Raw genomic sequence first — 16,428 nt, forward strand, 5'->3', positions numbered from 1 at the left:
AACATAAAACAAATATTTATTTAATAAAGTTGTGATTGATGTTTCTTTTAGAATTGCATTAACCCAAATCCAGTAAACTAACATCCAAGGTAATGTCATGTAACTTGAATAGTGTATAACAGATATACAGTATATATTTAATATACAGCGTATATATTTGATACAAAATGTACATATATACAGTTTATATTCAATACATAGGTGGATAATGTTCTAGTAACAACTTTATGGGTCTATAGTATATGCGTAAAAGGTTGGGTACCTTATCTTGGTAACACTACGGATACAGCCAGTTTGTAATAGTTACAAATGACTTGATCTAGGTCGTTTCTATGCAGACATACGAGTGAGGATATCTTATACAATGAGTTTGTATAAGACCGGACCGTGAAATAATTAATCTTTAGTTGTAACACCATTAACTAATAGATTAATATTTCAATAGGATGACCATGTAACTCGATCTCAATCCTGATTGAGTTATAGACTATTGACTGTTAGGGCTCGTCCTTTGATTTGTATGAGTGAGAGTAGCTCGAGTCGCCGACTCAATATTCCTACCATTTTGGGGACGAGACCAAATGGGGAGCGGGGAATATAACTACACAAGATGGATTCACTCGTTCCCGACTTTAGGGTAAGTAGATGAGTGTTCTCTTAACTGCTAACTCCAAGACTTTAACAAGGGGCCCCACCCTCTCATTGGCTAGAAAGGGACTTCCGGTTATTGATCGGACCATAATCGGGTTGTTCCTTAGAGGATCAACGATACTTAAGGTCCAAGATGTAACACATGGGTAAAACGGTAATTTGACCCAGTTGTGGTTACGAACACTCGTGAAGGATTGACTTACTGACAATGGTCGAAATTTGTGGATGCAAAAATTCTACAGTGAGAAGAGTGCAACTGTGGGTCTTTAGTGGAGTGACCGATAGTTAATGAATGTTGATTAATATGGTTAATGAATTTAATCAATTAAGCTCGTATCGTTGGAGCTTCTGATCTGTAGGTCCATTAGGTCCCCTTGCTAGCTCATAAAGGATATTTAAGAATATTTAGTCTTAAAAAGAATTTGAATTGTTCAAATTTGTTAAAGGGAATTAAAGTTAATTGTATGGTGCAATTAATATAATGTATGATACATTATGATATAAAGTTAATTTTGAATTAGATTCAAAATTATGAGAGAGATGGATATTTGAATATGATTCTAATATGGTTGATTTTTATGTTTAATTTAATTAAATATGATTTAATTATTTAATTAAATTAATGGGTTATGTGTTGGGACTTTCTCTACCTTTAAAAAGATTAGAAACTCGTGCAAGCGCACACGGTCACAAGTAATACTCGGAAGTAATCCAAGGTCGAATCCTCAGGGACTTGTTGCTTTTCAAAATCAAGTAATGTAGTGAAATGGTTCAAATATGCAATTGTGAATTAGGAAGAAAAATGTGATGAAATGTTGTCGTTCGGGGTTTTAACTAACAAGCAATTTAATGAAACTCAACCTCCTTGTCTCCTATCTTAGTATTGATGCAAAACATGGAAAACACACTATGTTGGGAAAATGCACCAGGCGCAATTCCTAACTTTTCTTGAGATTTGAGTTCTACTCTTTCACTACCGCTTTTGGTTGTTGCAGAGGCTAGGGTAACCTACAATCATATTCCTATGTGTGATTACAATCCTAGAGAATATCTACCAACTCATTTACATTATGGGTCAGAGGGCTTATGCCTAGGACCATGTTTTATGCGCTTATTCCTAAGTCACATCCCATATTGATTTCTTATTATTTTACCTAACTCACCTTTCCCAATGTTGGGCTTTGGTGTATAAATCAAGTTCTCACTGGCCAAATGGAAAAAAGACGTAAAGAGAAGTTTTTAGAAACCGACCCAAAAAAGTGCCAGGCACAATCTCGCCAAAATCCTGAGCGTGTTGAAAATCAAATCATTTGACTAAGGCATTCCAAAAGGAGGTTGATAACTAATTTAGAACATAATTAAATGAAAGTAAATGCACGAAAATATAAAGAAAGTATTTTTCATTGAATTTAAATGAATAAATAAGCCGTGCAAGGAGTTCTAGCTTGACCTTCTTCTCTCTCGAGTGTGAGGGGAGTTGAAACTCGCTAAAGAACTTTAAAATAACAAAATGAACAAAGAATGGAAGTAAGAACTCGAATTAAAAGCAATACGAAAGGTAAAAGCATGAAAAACGAAGAAATGAACAACTAGAACATGAACATAAACCCTAAAAACGTGTTCTACAACTAGAGAGCATGTAAAAGAAGATGAAATGAATCTTGGAAGGGATGATTTGCCGAGGGATGGATGACTTCCTTTTATAGCACCACAGGTTGGTTGGAACTCCCTTCCATTTTAGGTGGAAAAGGGTTGAGATTCACCTAACCACCTCACTTGGACTTGGACTCACTGTTTTGAACATGTGGGAAATGTCTTCCTTTCCCTTCATTAATCAAAACGTGCGTTTTGACAATTTGGCCTCCAAAAATGCGCCGGGCGCAATTCTGCAAAAACAGAATTCTGTTATTTTCTTCCAACTTTGACTGCATTTATCTCATATTTTTCCTAAAGTACCATAGTTTGACTTTTATGCAAAAATAATCTATACATGTTCTACTTAAAGAATATGTGGTCCTTTTTGGCAAATAATAATGGAAAATGGGTAAAAAACGTGGTCAAACAGGGTTACCGACATATTTTTCTGCAGTAAAAAGTCAACCCTAACATTATGTTAATTTGGTTAAATTAAATTAGATTTAATTTAATTTAATGAATAATTTTTTTGCAATTAATTAAGTTTGATTTAATTAATTATTAATTAAAATAGTTTTAATTAAATAAAAAGAAAAAAAGAAAAAATGGAGAAAACCTCCCACTCCCCACCATGGGGAGGTGATGGGTGGAGAAGTGGTGACTTTCCCCTCACTCCTCCTTTGCTATAAAAGGGAGGTTCTCCACCTCTTCTTGGGGTTTGGTTGAATGAGTTTCCAAAAACTCTAACGGGAAACCTCACTCTCAATCTCTCGATATCCCTCTCAATTTTAAGACGGTTCCCACAAATTGAATTCTTAACATCCAGAGGATAGCGAATGAGGCTTTTTGGTGGCGTTGGTGTCTACATTGAAGAAGTGTCTTCACAGGTATGTTTCACTACTTCCGTTTTATAATGCTTTTGTCTTTTATTTGCTGTCTATCTAAAACAAAATCGAAGCACACACGTTCACGCTCTTCCGCTGCGGGACTCGATCCCTTCAATGTTAGACATATTTAACTTGGGAAATGTCTACCCTCTGAGTATTCCTTTAGCTTGTCATTTTGGATTTTCTATACTTCACCTATAAGTAGCTTGATGTATGTTATAGTTTGCACAAGACTAGACATTGCACATGTAATGGGAGTTGTCAGCACTTGGAGTCTGTGAAGTGGATCTTCAAATACTTGAGAGGGACAACTATTTGTGCTCTGCATTTTAAAAGACCAGACTTTAAACTATACAACTTTTTATATGAAAACATCACAACTGATACAGATGGCAGGAAGAGTACTATCTAGTATGTATTGGATTTTGATAATACTACAATTATTTGGATCTCCAGACTATAGAAGATAGTAGCACACAGTTTCCTCTAGAAGTTAAGTATGTTGTAGTTACTGAGGCAAACAAAGAAATGATATGAATTCAATATTTCTTAGAAGAAATTGACTTGAATTTTGGAAAATGAACTTTACATTTTCAGGTATAACACTATTTAATTAGCAAAGAATTTGATGTTTCATTCAAGAACAGAACACATACAACAGAGGTAAGATAAGCATTAGAAGATGGAGTGCTGGCACAACTTCAATTCGGACTTCTCAACGAGGAGAGAGAAGTTGATATCATTTCATGGGAGAAATGCTACTTGCTTTCTCTCCAAATGGGGGATTTTCTAAAAAATAGAGCAAAAACAACTTTTGTGGGTGCAGTAGCCATTGGAGAGAGAGTAGCAACACGATGCTACTTATAGCATCGTAGAGTTGCTGAAGTCTATAAAAAAAAAAGGGGGCAATTGAAAATATACCAAAAAAAATTTAAGGAAATAATAAATTTAGCACGAACATTTTTGTTTTGCAAATATAGAAAAATTTTTGAAAAAAACCAAGCTCTAATAATAAAAAGTCAAATTTACCCACGTAGTACTGATATAGTAGTGATATTAGATACTTGATATACTTCTGATATACAACTGATATAACTACACTACTAGAATTTTAGGTTTTCGTGACGCTCATGAACAGTAAAATACTGTTCAAATTAAAAAAACAGCATCACGAAAGGAAAGAAACGCGTTTTTGGAGGGGAAAAACGGAGATTTCTGGAATTTTGATCTTCTATGACGATTTTTAAACGTCACGAAAAGTTTGCCAAACTAGTCTTTTTCGTGACGTTTAGAGACGCGTTTTTGGCGGGAAATGACGAAATGTTCCGGAATACTGTATTCTTCGGTAAGTAAATTGTGCACTCCATTAAAAATAAATAATATTTTTTAATTTATTTTATATTATTTTGGAAAAAAAAAAGAAACATTTGGGTCAATTTCCATCATTTTTATTATTTTTTTACCCTATAAACCCCTTTACCCTTTTCTCCTTCGCCCTAATTTTCTTTTCCCCTTTCTCCATTGTGTCAGCCTCCCCTCCCTCCCTTGTGAAAACCACTCTGCTCGATCGATCCCCACCATGAACACCGCTACGATCCCCACCGTGAATGCCGCTGCTATATCCGGAACGTCGTTGAGGTACCGTCACAGCCACTCAACTCGTCACCGCTGAATGGTGTTGGCTGCGACACTAAACGATTTCGTCTCCGCGACTGTTGTATCCCGAAGCTAGTTGAGGTACTGTCGCAACTGCTGAACGCTGTCGCCGCCGGCCGCCACAGGTTATTTTATCTTCTTTTTTCCTTCTGAATTTAAATACTCATAGCGGCCGGTTATTTCAACAACTTTTTTCTTGTTATGATTCCCATTGCTGTTGAATGTCTACCTTGATGAACATTTACAAATGCATTATAATGACTGCAGGTTTTTGTCTCATGCCCAAACCGATAAGGGAGGAGAATGAGGAGATTGGTCTATAAAAGTACTACTACTCCCACTTCCATTTCTAATTACTGATGATGTGGTTTAGTATAAGTGATAATAATACTAAATTTTTTGGTACTCCTGTTATGTTCAATATTTTTCTAAGAAAAGGATATTGGGTCGTGTTTGTCGCTTGAAACATTTTATTTCTATATCTGCTGGTTCTTCCCGTATCACAAGTGTACTATTGTTTGGTTCTTTGTTGGTGTTAAATTACTCCATTAAATTAGAAATTTGATCTGAAATTTAAAACAAGATTATAAGTGAATTATAATCACTATTTCATCAATGGGCAACATAGTTGTAGCACTCATCTATCAAGGATGCTAACAAATCTTCATCTATATCTTCACAAAATAATTATTAAATCATCATGGTGTAGTGAGTTGGAATAATGTTTTCTTGTTATTAAATCATCACTAAGTAGGTAGATTAGAGCTGAACATATAGGTTATTAATATAAAAGTAGGACAAAATTATATTTTAGAGAATTTAGTTTGACTTCCTGCTTATAATATGTTAATTGTCTAGTTAGTTCATCTGCGAGAATATATAGAATGATAATATTAATTTTGTATTGATCATCTATTGTTCTTGCGGGTATTAGTGGTATGAGGGAGGGAGGTGGGAATGACTTCTAAATACTCAATCTCTTTCATGTAAGAAATGTATTTAACTTCTTTTGTTGCAATGCAAGAGAGAACAATGGTTTGTGTTGTTGGACAAGATGACTCTAATCTCGCTATTTTCAATATGTCTGTAATAGTTTAATATAATAGTTATTATTTATGCTGTAAAATAAGATCGTTTTGTTGGTTTCATGATAATTAGTACTTTAATGCTATTGAACTCACCTAAATTGAATTTCAGTTTGATTAAAATGAATTCTAACCGAAGTTTGGTTGTTTTTTGGAATTAGAAACCTTTTGGCGAGCTTAGTAGCACGTTAGGACCTTGGTTGTAATTAATTCTTACTTGGAGGGATGTTTTTTGTATGATGAATGTGTTGTTGCTTTTTTGCCTTTATGCTTTGGTTGATTTACATTCTTGTTACTATTAATATTGGTAGTGGATGATAAATTATTTGAAATTCATGTTTGTCGTGCAAGTAAGTGTGTTACTTGATTATGTGTGCTTGCGAGCTTGTGTTTCCAAAGATAGCTAATGTATTGATTTCTAAGATGGATATATTGTAGTTGAATATGATGTATATAGTATTGTTTGGTATCATGAGATTGTTAACATACTCTGGCTGGATATGCTTTGATTGTCTTGTTTGAATTATGTTGGCGTTGTTATGGTTTAATGTTTGGAGTGATCCCTTGAAAGCATGATGTTTAGAAATAAAACTTGTTTGGAATATGGATGCTGGCTTTCTTTGTTTGAGTCTAAAACATGATAAATGTTGGGAAACAAATATGGTTGTGTTTCTGAATCATTATGAGTTGCAAGGAGCTATGTATGTATTGTGTATATTGCATAATGTAATATTGTGTGATGGTTGATCCATGGACATGACATAGAAAGCATGTTGCAGGACTTGTGTGTGAGAGTTGTTCTATTGAAGTGAATGGGTGAATATCGGGACCGGGGGCCGATACATCACTAACATTTACTCATTTGTGTTCTGTTTTATGTAGTGTTTATATTTGTGTCATGCATATAGTTTAAAGTCTAGTTAGATAATTGTGTGGTAATCGTGCAGCAAAATAGTCAATTAAGATCTAGTGTTTATATGTGTCAGGCATATAGTATGAAGTCTAGTTGGATAATTGTGTGGTTTAAAGCTTAGTTGGATAAATGTGTGGCTATCCTACAACAAAGATAGTCAATTAAGACTTAGTTTTTATATATATTATACATATAGTATAAAGTCTAGCTGGATAATTGTGTGGTTTAAAGTTTTGTTGGATAATTGTGTGGCTATCCTGCAGCAAAGATAACCAATAAAGACTTAGTATTTATATTTGTGTCATGTAGTTTAAAATCTAGTTGGATAATTGTGTGGCTATCCTGCAGCAAAGGTAGCCAATTAAGATTTGGATAAGTAAATTGTTTTTGCTTGTTATTGTTCAACATCTGTGTTGTTCATAAATCAATTTTATTGGGTAAAGTTTTTTGTTGATTCTGTCACTTTATTGTTATTCCTTTTGATATACTTGCTAGTTTGTATTATATTGTTTAAGTATATTTTGTGTTGTGCTGCTAAAGGATATAGAAGAAGCGTTGGGTTCTTTTGTTATTGTAACCTCTTTTGTTATATTTGGAACTTTGTTTGGTCATTTTGTTGGTTATCGTATCATATTATTGTGTAAGTGCAAGAGTTTTATAAATACTTATTATTGATACTTTCGTTACGGGATGATTGTACGTTTACAAACCTTATGATTATACTGATATTTTGTTCTATGTAATTTAAGGATGTAGAAAAAGTGTAGGCATATCGTTTATTTTAATCGCACTTCTTCTGTTGGGATCTTTGTTTGGTCGTTATGTTGGTTGTTTTATCAGATTATTGAGTAAGTTGATAAGGAAAACTATGAATGTTGATTATTTTTAGTCTTATAGAAGATTAATGTACGTTTTCATTGTGATACTTGTTTAAATTTTTAAATATTATGCGATATTACTAAATGATGTAGAAGAAGCGTACGTAAGTTGGTTTTTGTTTAATTAATTTTGTTATGTTGGAATCTGTATTTGCAAAGATTACTATTGCGATAGGCTCCTATGTGTTTATTTAAGAATGTTATTTGCAAAGATCATGATCCTTTGTAATTTTTAATAGCTAGACACGTTCTTTTAGAAGTGACTTTCTTCCCTTATCTATCTTTCGTTATTCATTTATCTAACTTGTGTATTGTTTTTTTTCATTAGGTCTTTCACAAACCCAAAGAAGTCGACAATTATGAATGCAACTAATTGATGGATGAACTTCCTTGTTGGGGTTGGTGTGTGAGACTTGTTTAATTCTGTAATTTGTGTGTAGGAATTTGAACATGTTTAATAAAATGTGCTAGAAAGTCCTAGAATACTTTGAGAATACTAATATATTCGAAATTAATATATTAGATTCCTTGTTCATGTTTAATATATTTCAACTTTGTTATATAAATTAATATATTTGCATGTTCGATCGACAATTTCATTATATGATATTTCTATTACGTGACATCTGCAAGCAAGACCAAATACATTTTATGTGATTTTTTTTTATCGTCACAAAATAAAATCATTCTTGACGTTTTTAAAACGTCACAAAAATGTTTCTAAGACGATTATTGAACGTCATGAAATTTTTTTTCGTGACGTTTTTTAAACGTCACGAAACAATGTCACGTGATCTTTCCTCGCTAATTTTGGCATGACGCTTTTTAGCCGTCACGTGTGCTAATTTTTGTGATGTTTTTTAAATGTCACGTATACCTTTCATGATGGACGTATACGTGACAGCGTAAAAAACGTCATGAAAGATTTTTGTGACGTTAAAAAAACGTCACTATAAACCGAATTTCTACTATTGCTACGATATACACTAATATAACTTCATATATGATTAGATGATTACTAATGTATGTGTGATATATACTTGATATGCCTCTTATATACCACTGATATAATACTGATATACAATTGATTTACATCTCATATAAGTATGATATCTATTAATACAACTTCTAATATGGTTTACCACTGATATGATTATATGATTTACCATTGATTTACAACGCTGATATAACACTTACATATATGTGATATATACTTGGTATGTCTGTAATTTACCATTGATATACAAATGATATACCACTTATATAACTATGATATCTACTAATATAATTTCTTATCTGATTATATGATTTACCACTAATATAACATTGATATATCTATGATATATACTTGATATGCCTCTAATTTACCACTGATATGCCGCTAATATAACTATGATATTTACTGATATAACTATGGTATCTATGTGTTGATATATTACTAATATATCCACTAATTTTTTTTTTGAGGTGAAAACAATGGTGAAAAGAAATAAAATGAAATCTAAAGTTTATTGCTTAAAATATTGATGTGGACCATACGTAAAAAAAAAAAGGTTAAAAAATGATATACTTAATAAATTTAAACAGTTGATATCTCTTATATTTCGTTTCTAATTAATATGAGTAAATAATAGTGATATAATAATCAAAATTATTAATAATATTAGTATATCAATAAACAAATTGCAGTGATAAATTACAATTTAAACAGCTGATATAGCACTGAAAATTAAACATTTGATATACTTTATATTTAGTATATCAGTTACAAATATATTTAGTATATCATAAATTAGAGGTACAACATATGTATATTATATATATAATACGTATATCTGATGTATATAAGTAGTATATAAGATGTACATTAGAGGTAGATCAGAAATATATCGGAGGTACATCACATGTATATTAGAGGTATATCACATGTATATCAGATGTATATCAGATGTCATAGGGGTAAAATCGAAATAAAATATTACGAAAATAAAAATTCAAATATTTTGCCATATTTGCAAAATATAAAAAGATGTTGATATTTTTGTAAATATGTACAAAAATTTTGCTACCCAATGCAATTTCCAAAAAAAAAAAAGAGAGACAGAGTAAGCACCATATTGATGCTACAAATTTCGTAGTGTTGAGACACTATGATATGATCATAATGACCAACAAGTCTCTTGAGTTGTTATCTCCACACACTTCGTGAAAATAAAGTGTGAGTGCATGCTTAAAATCGATTGTAGAAAGGAAAACAATGTCATATCCACAAAGTCTGTTATTAATACTTCAAAATAAGACTCAAGAATACCAAAGTACCAAACCACGACAATATTTATAATTTTTAACTAAAAGAAACGATTAACAAAAGCTACAAATAAAAATAACTAGAAATAAAGTGCTGAAAACGAACGATGCTAAGACAAACGATGCAGTTACAAGGGAAGGTAGTAATAAAAGGGGAACAGAGAAGGTTAGTTGTTCTTTTTCTCTTTGTTAACACCCAATGCTCTAGCATCGACATCCTACTGTAGCCCAAACTGACGTGGTTTCCTTCTAAAACACACAGATTATGATTTCTACAACTTCCGTTGCGTAATAATTTAGTAAGAATGATTTCTAAGTAATCTTAGCTGAATCATATTCCTAAGCAGTTACACTCTAACTAAAAAATGTTAATCTAACATCAAATTGAGCTCAATATACGCATCTCATACATTCTTCCAAACATACAGGAGTAAGTAATTTAAGAATGATGACCAACATTTTAGAAAAATAAAGAAGACAATATAACTCTATTTGATAGCATGAACGTCAAGATTATAGCATCAAACGTTCAAAGAAAAAGATTACAACCTCCTCCAAAATGGGTTTAGCTCAGAACACATTGAAATATCCTTCAACTTTCTTCCAAAAACCAATAGGTCTCCCACTGTCTTCGTGCATCACTTTCAAAAAAATTTGGGTACTCTTCTCTCTTTTGGTCTATTTTGGGGTCTCTTTATCCATTGGGATCAATTCCTCTTGAGGATTGATGATGTTGGGCTCCTTCATATTGTCACTTTTACAGCTTCCCAAAAAATTCGAGCAAAAAAGATAAAACACATGAGGTATGGATAGCAGTAAACATTCCCCGTAAAACGAGTTATTGCTACTGTTTTTGTGAAATCGATGCCTCAGCATCACATGTCCTAATACAACTACCCAACTCAGCTACTATTCTCTTGATGCTCCGGCAACACCTACACGAAAGATAAAAAAACAATTGAAACTAAGTCAATCTTTTAAGTTCATCATTAAACATACAGCAAGAATCATATTTCTTGTTCAACTCCTAACTTAGCACGATATTATGCCCTCTACACTCACAATTATGCTCAATTAAGCCCAAATCTTTATTAAAATTACTTTTTTTTTTCATGGAGTTATCATGAGCCATCTTATCCAAAAAGCTCCGAGCAAAAGACTAGAAAACCCTTAAAAAGAAGACAATTAATTGGACCCACAAGTTTATTTTACAAATTTATCAAGTGTAAAGACGAACTTGCTAAGAGGAAGCTAGATGCCAAAGAAAGACCTAACAAGTGCCAACGCTATGAGGATAGCCTAAGAGCGCACAAAGCAATGCCCAACACGCCCATCACTCATTAGCACACGCTTCCCAACCCATGCGCTAACCTTAACAGTGCACGCCTAGCGCACACACACTAGCCCCCACATGCACGCCATCACTCATGCTCGCCCACTATGTCCCACACTTGGCCCCTCTATCCGCGCATGCCATTTACCCCAACATCCACACCACGCCCATCCTGCCTACCTTTAGTGTTGTTGCCTTCTTTGCTGCCAACCTCGCCCAAACGCGTGCCAACCCCTTGCCCATGCCAAGTTGACAGCCCACACCTCTTGCTTGCTACCCTTCATTTTAAAGGAAAGAATTACCTTAATTGTTTTTAAGAGATTTTGAATTGTAGTTTTCCATTTTTCGTTTAAAATAGTTTAGGGAAGATTTTTTTTTTTAGAAAAATTAGCTCTTTAGGATGATTTTATTTTCCTTTTCTTTTAGAATTGCTTCCCTTTTTATTTTTTCCTTTGTTGGTTGATTGGCATTGCTTACAAATCGGCCTTCTCGTGTACCTTTGAGACAACCTTTGATCGATTATTTTTTAATTGAACTTTAATCTTTAGACACCCCTTTGTTGAGAGAGCATTACTTAGAACCGCCTATGAAATTCGTGCGATTGATTGCATGCTAAGAAGCATTCAAACTTTCTTGATCACCAAACTTGTGTAGTGTTTTGACCTAGATTATAGTGAGGATTCTGTATACTCTTGGTACTAGTTGGGATATTCTCTACCTCGAAAGATAAGAGACACGTGCATGCATACACGGTCACAAGTAATACAAGGAAGTAATTCCAAGGTCGAATCCTCAAGGGCTTTTGCTTCAAAATAAATTGAAATGAAATTTTCAAACTGCAATCAGGTTTTATGACCTTTATGAGCAAAAATTGGTGATAAAGTGTGATTTGGTTACAATTAATAAGCTTCTTTATAAAACCAATCTCTCTGCTTCCTGCCTTAGTTTTGAGAAAAAAAAAAACACACTGATGAAGAAAGAGCTAGGCAGTACTTGACACTTTTCTGGAAATCTGAGTTCTACTCTTATCACGAACTAATTTTGGTTGCTTCGGAGCCTACGGTAACCTACTATCATATGTCTACATGTGGTTATAATTCTAGAATATAATTATCAAATTATTTGCTTTTATGGGTCAAATGGCCTATGTCTATGACCGTGGTTTATGCGCTTATGTCTAAGTCACATCCCATATTAGTTTCCTAATATTTTACTCAACCTAACCTTCTCTGTATTAGGCTTCAGTGTATAGATTAATTTCCCAGTGGTAGACCTAAGAAATGAGTTAAGGAAAATTTTTTAGAAACTAACTAGAAATGCGCCAGGCACAACCTGGGTTTTTCCGACCGTTAGAGAGGTTGAAAAATAAATTAGTACAACATTAAAGGAAGAAAATACTTAACAAAATATGAAAAATGATTTTCATTGCTTGAATTTAAAGAATAACAAGGTTCAACGAGTTCTGGCTGAACATTCTTCTATTTCGAGCTTGAAGGGAGTTTAACACTCACTAAAGAATGCTAAATAATAAAATAGATGAAGAAAAAAATGAAATGAACTTTAATTAAAACAAGAATGAAATATGATAAAGGTGAGCTTAACGGCTAAAGTTCAAAAATACTAAAATTGACAAAGGAAATGAATTTAATCTTGAGTTAGGACTTAAACTGAAAGGAATTGGATGCCTTGGACTGTTAAGGGAGGCTCTCCTTATATAGGGTGTAACGACCTGACTTTTTGGGACTTAAACGTCTTAGGGACGTTACTACATGCATGCTTTCAATATTTTAAAAACCTTTAAAAGAAATAATAATAAAAAAAACAAACAAAATACAATTTCATAACATAACTTTATAAAATAAAATTAAAAAAAGCTTTATTGGGATCCCATGGAAAGTTTTATATAAAACATAATATTAGATAAATAACTCTTAATACAATAAAAATAAATCATGAGACTAATGTGGAAGCAAAAACCCATGTTACAGCTGATAACTCTCCATAAGAGAGTGTTTTGTGGGCTATTTAGGGCTATTTGTGGAAATGTGAGGATCCTTATCAATAAACAAAGGAAAATACGAGAATTCATTGAGTGGGCTCCCAAGCCATTATAATTCTTAAATTCCTCAATTGTAATGCTTTATGCTCAATTAGTGATGGTTTATGCAGGAATTGTGGAATTAAGCTAAGGATGAGAGGAGTGCTGCCAAAGTCGTGGGATTCATGCTGAAGCGTTGTTGGAAGACGCGTGATTGTTGGGGCCTATAGTCGTGGGGATGCCCTAACATGTATAACAGTGCAGTAACTCGATGGACTTAATTTGTTACCACGTCCATACAACTTCCAGAGGGTGCCCTAAATTTTAAGAACCCGGTATATAAAGAAAAGACGCCCTAGCAGCAAAAGGGGGACAAAAGATTGATTCATTTTTGGGGAAGCATCAATTTTAGGGAACATTCTCCGTTGACATTAGTGTTTTCATCGAAGAAGGAGCTGGAGAGATCGTTGCTTGCTTGTGGGTCGCACTATGCTCTTAAGGAAGCTTCTTATTCTCTGCCATCTGTGGCTGACTTGTTTAGTGTGCTTGCTCACTTGAGGCTCGGAAGAGTTCTTGTTGAGTGTGTCTACTTCTATTAGCTGTAGTTTTCTCTTCTTAAAGCAAGATGGTGAATACTCAGGGATGAGGTTCACCCTATTGCGCCTATACACTGATTTGTTTGTTTGTTTTAATCACGACAGAAGTTGGGTAATTAGAGCGTTGCCTCATATTACTTCTGTGTTCTCTGAGTGGATGCTCCAGAGTGCGAACAAGGAAATCATATGTTGTATTCCATGTTGTTGTTTCTTGTTTTCTTTTATGCCATTTAGGTATAACAAAGCGAATCAAGCATATTTTATTATTAATTTTAGGTAGTTCCAAATCGTTAAATCAATCTATAGCCTATTTTCCTGAGGAGACGACCTTGTTTATACTACAACGGGTTATTTATTGTATACTAGCACTATATTTCTCCTAGTTGTGAGGAAATCGAACAAGTTTTTGGCATCGTTGCCGGGGAAATTAGATTTCATATTTTGATTTTTGAAAATTTCGGAATACGGTGCTTAAAGAGTCCCTCAATTTTTGTTTCAGGTAATTTGTGCAGTGAATCAACGATTTTCCTACATTTTAATTTGCATTTGACCTAGAACCAAAGCGCACATTAAGACGAAGAAGGACTGCATAGTGGATACAGTGTAGAGGAGTGGCAATAAATCCTATCGCACCAATTCGGCCTGAATACGAATTGGAGAGGATAAAAGGGGCTAAGGCTGGAGCTGTCGTGTCAGTACCTCCCCTGAATGTTGTCCTTCTCGCAGACGACACAGAAGAGGAAATTAGAGCTTATCTGGCTCTAGCTTTCTATGACTTCAATCTTGTAATAGCAGATCCAATAATTGAAGCTGATAGATTTGAGCTGAAGCTGACCATGTTTCAAATGCTCCAGACTGTGGGACCATTTCGTGGATTGGCATAAGAAGATCCTCATAGGCATTTGTGATATTTCATGCAAGTGGCTGATTCATTTAAAGTAGAAATATTCAGTAAGGAGGATATGCGCCTGAAGCTATTCCCTTACTCTTTGAGGGATACTGTTGGAGCATGGTTGGATTCCCTACCTGTTGAATCGATCACCTCGTGGAATGATTTAGCAGAAAATTTTTTGATGCAGTATTTCCCACCATCCAAGAATGCAGAACTTCGGAGTAAAATTAACAACTTTCAACAGCTTCCTAGAGAATCCTTAACTGAATCATGGGAAAGAATCAAGGGACTGCTTGAGAAGTGTCCTTACCATGGGATACCGCGCTGTATATAGATAGAAACTTATTATAATGGACTGAATAAGGCTACACAGCTAGTGATATATGCCTCAACAAATGGAGCTCTATTGTCAAAACTGTATGCTGAAGCCTTTGATATCCTAGAGAGAATTTCACGTAACAAGCACCAATGGTCGAAATCTAGGGCTGCTTCATCAACGAATTTAAAGGGTATGGTGGTAGACAATGCAGTAGCAGATCTAAACTCGAAGATCTCATAGTTGGCTGATATAGTCATGAAAAATGCAATTGCAAGTGAGGCTGGAGCCTCCAAAGCTAAGGTAAATGCTATGCAGAGTGGTTTCTGTCCATATTGTGAAAGCGAACACCAGTTTGAGAATTGTCCAGGCAATCCTGCCTCAATCTTTTACTTGGGTAATCCGTAGAAGAATTATAGGGCTTTATGGTCTTTTTGTTAAAAAAAAAGGAAGAGAAATTTGGAATTATTGAAGTTAAAGTTTAAAGGGTATAATGGTCTTTTAGCTTCAAAACAAAATAAAAACAAAAGGAATTTGGTTTTGGGTTTTAGGGGGCACGTGTGATGGTGGTCAAGATGGCTTAAGGGAAGAAAGAGGGAAAACGAAAAGAGGGAATATAGGAAGGCATTGAAGGAGAAAATTCAAGCTTTAATCAGTGCTTAAATTCGAGATTGGAACTTTGGTAAGTTTTCTAGAGATTAAGTAAGGAAATCCATGAAAATACGGAAGCTTTTTAAGGTGAAACTTTGTGGGTTTTTTAAACTAGGAAATGTGATCATTGTGGTGAGTTTTTTTTTTTTCTGAGTTTTCAAGAACTAAAAATTCGCTTTGTGCATGACTGAGATCGAGAGTTGGTCTCAATTAATTAGTTATCTAGAAGAGGTTCAGTTTATACTTTCTGATTTTGCAATAGAGATTTTGTAAAGAGAAAAATATTTGGTAAGTAAAATGTGTAAGGTTGAGTAACGAAAGAGAATAAAATTTTAGGTGAAATAGAAACTTGATCAAGGAGAACCTTGGTTGAGAAAAAGAAAAAGAAATAAGTAAGAGAAATAAGACTTTTGATTGAGGATGGAATAAGAAAGGAAGAGAGGGAGAAGGTTTCGTGGGTTGAAGAAGAAGATGATGACCACGTTGAAGGGAAGAGAGAAAAAGAAATTGGTTGAAGAAAAGGGTGCAATCATGTTGGAAGGTGAAAGAAAAAGAAAAAAAAAAGAAGAAATTATTTAATAAGTGTAGGT

This window comes from Momordica charantia, assembly GCF_013281855.1.
Source record: "Momordica charantia cultivar OHB3-1 chromosome 2 unlocalized genomic scaffold, Mcharantia_2.0 BLBB01000002.1, whole genome shotgun sequence".
Taxonomy (NCBI): Eukaryota; Viridiplantae; Streptophyta; class Magnoliopsida; order Cucurbitales; family Cucurbitaceae; genus Momordica; species Momordica charantia.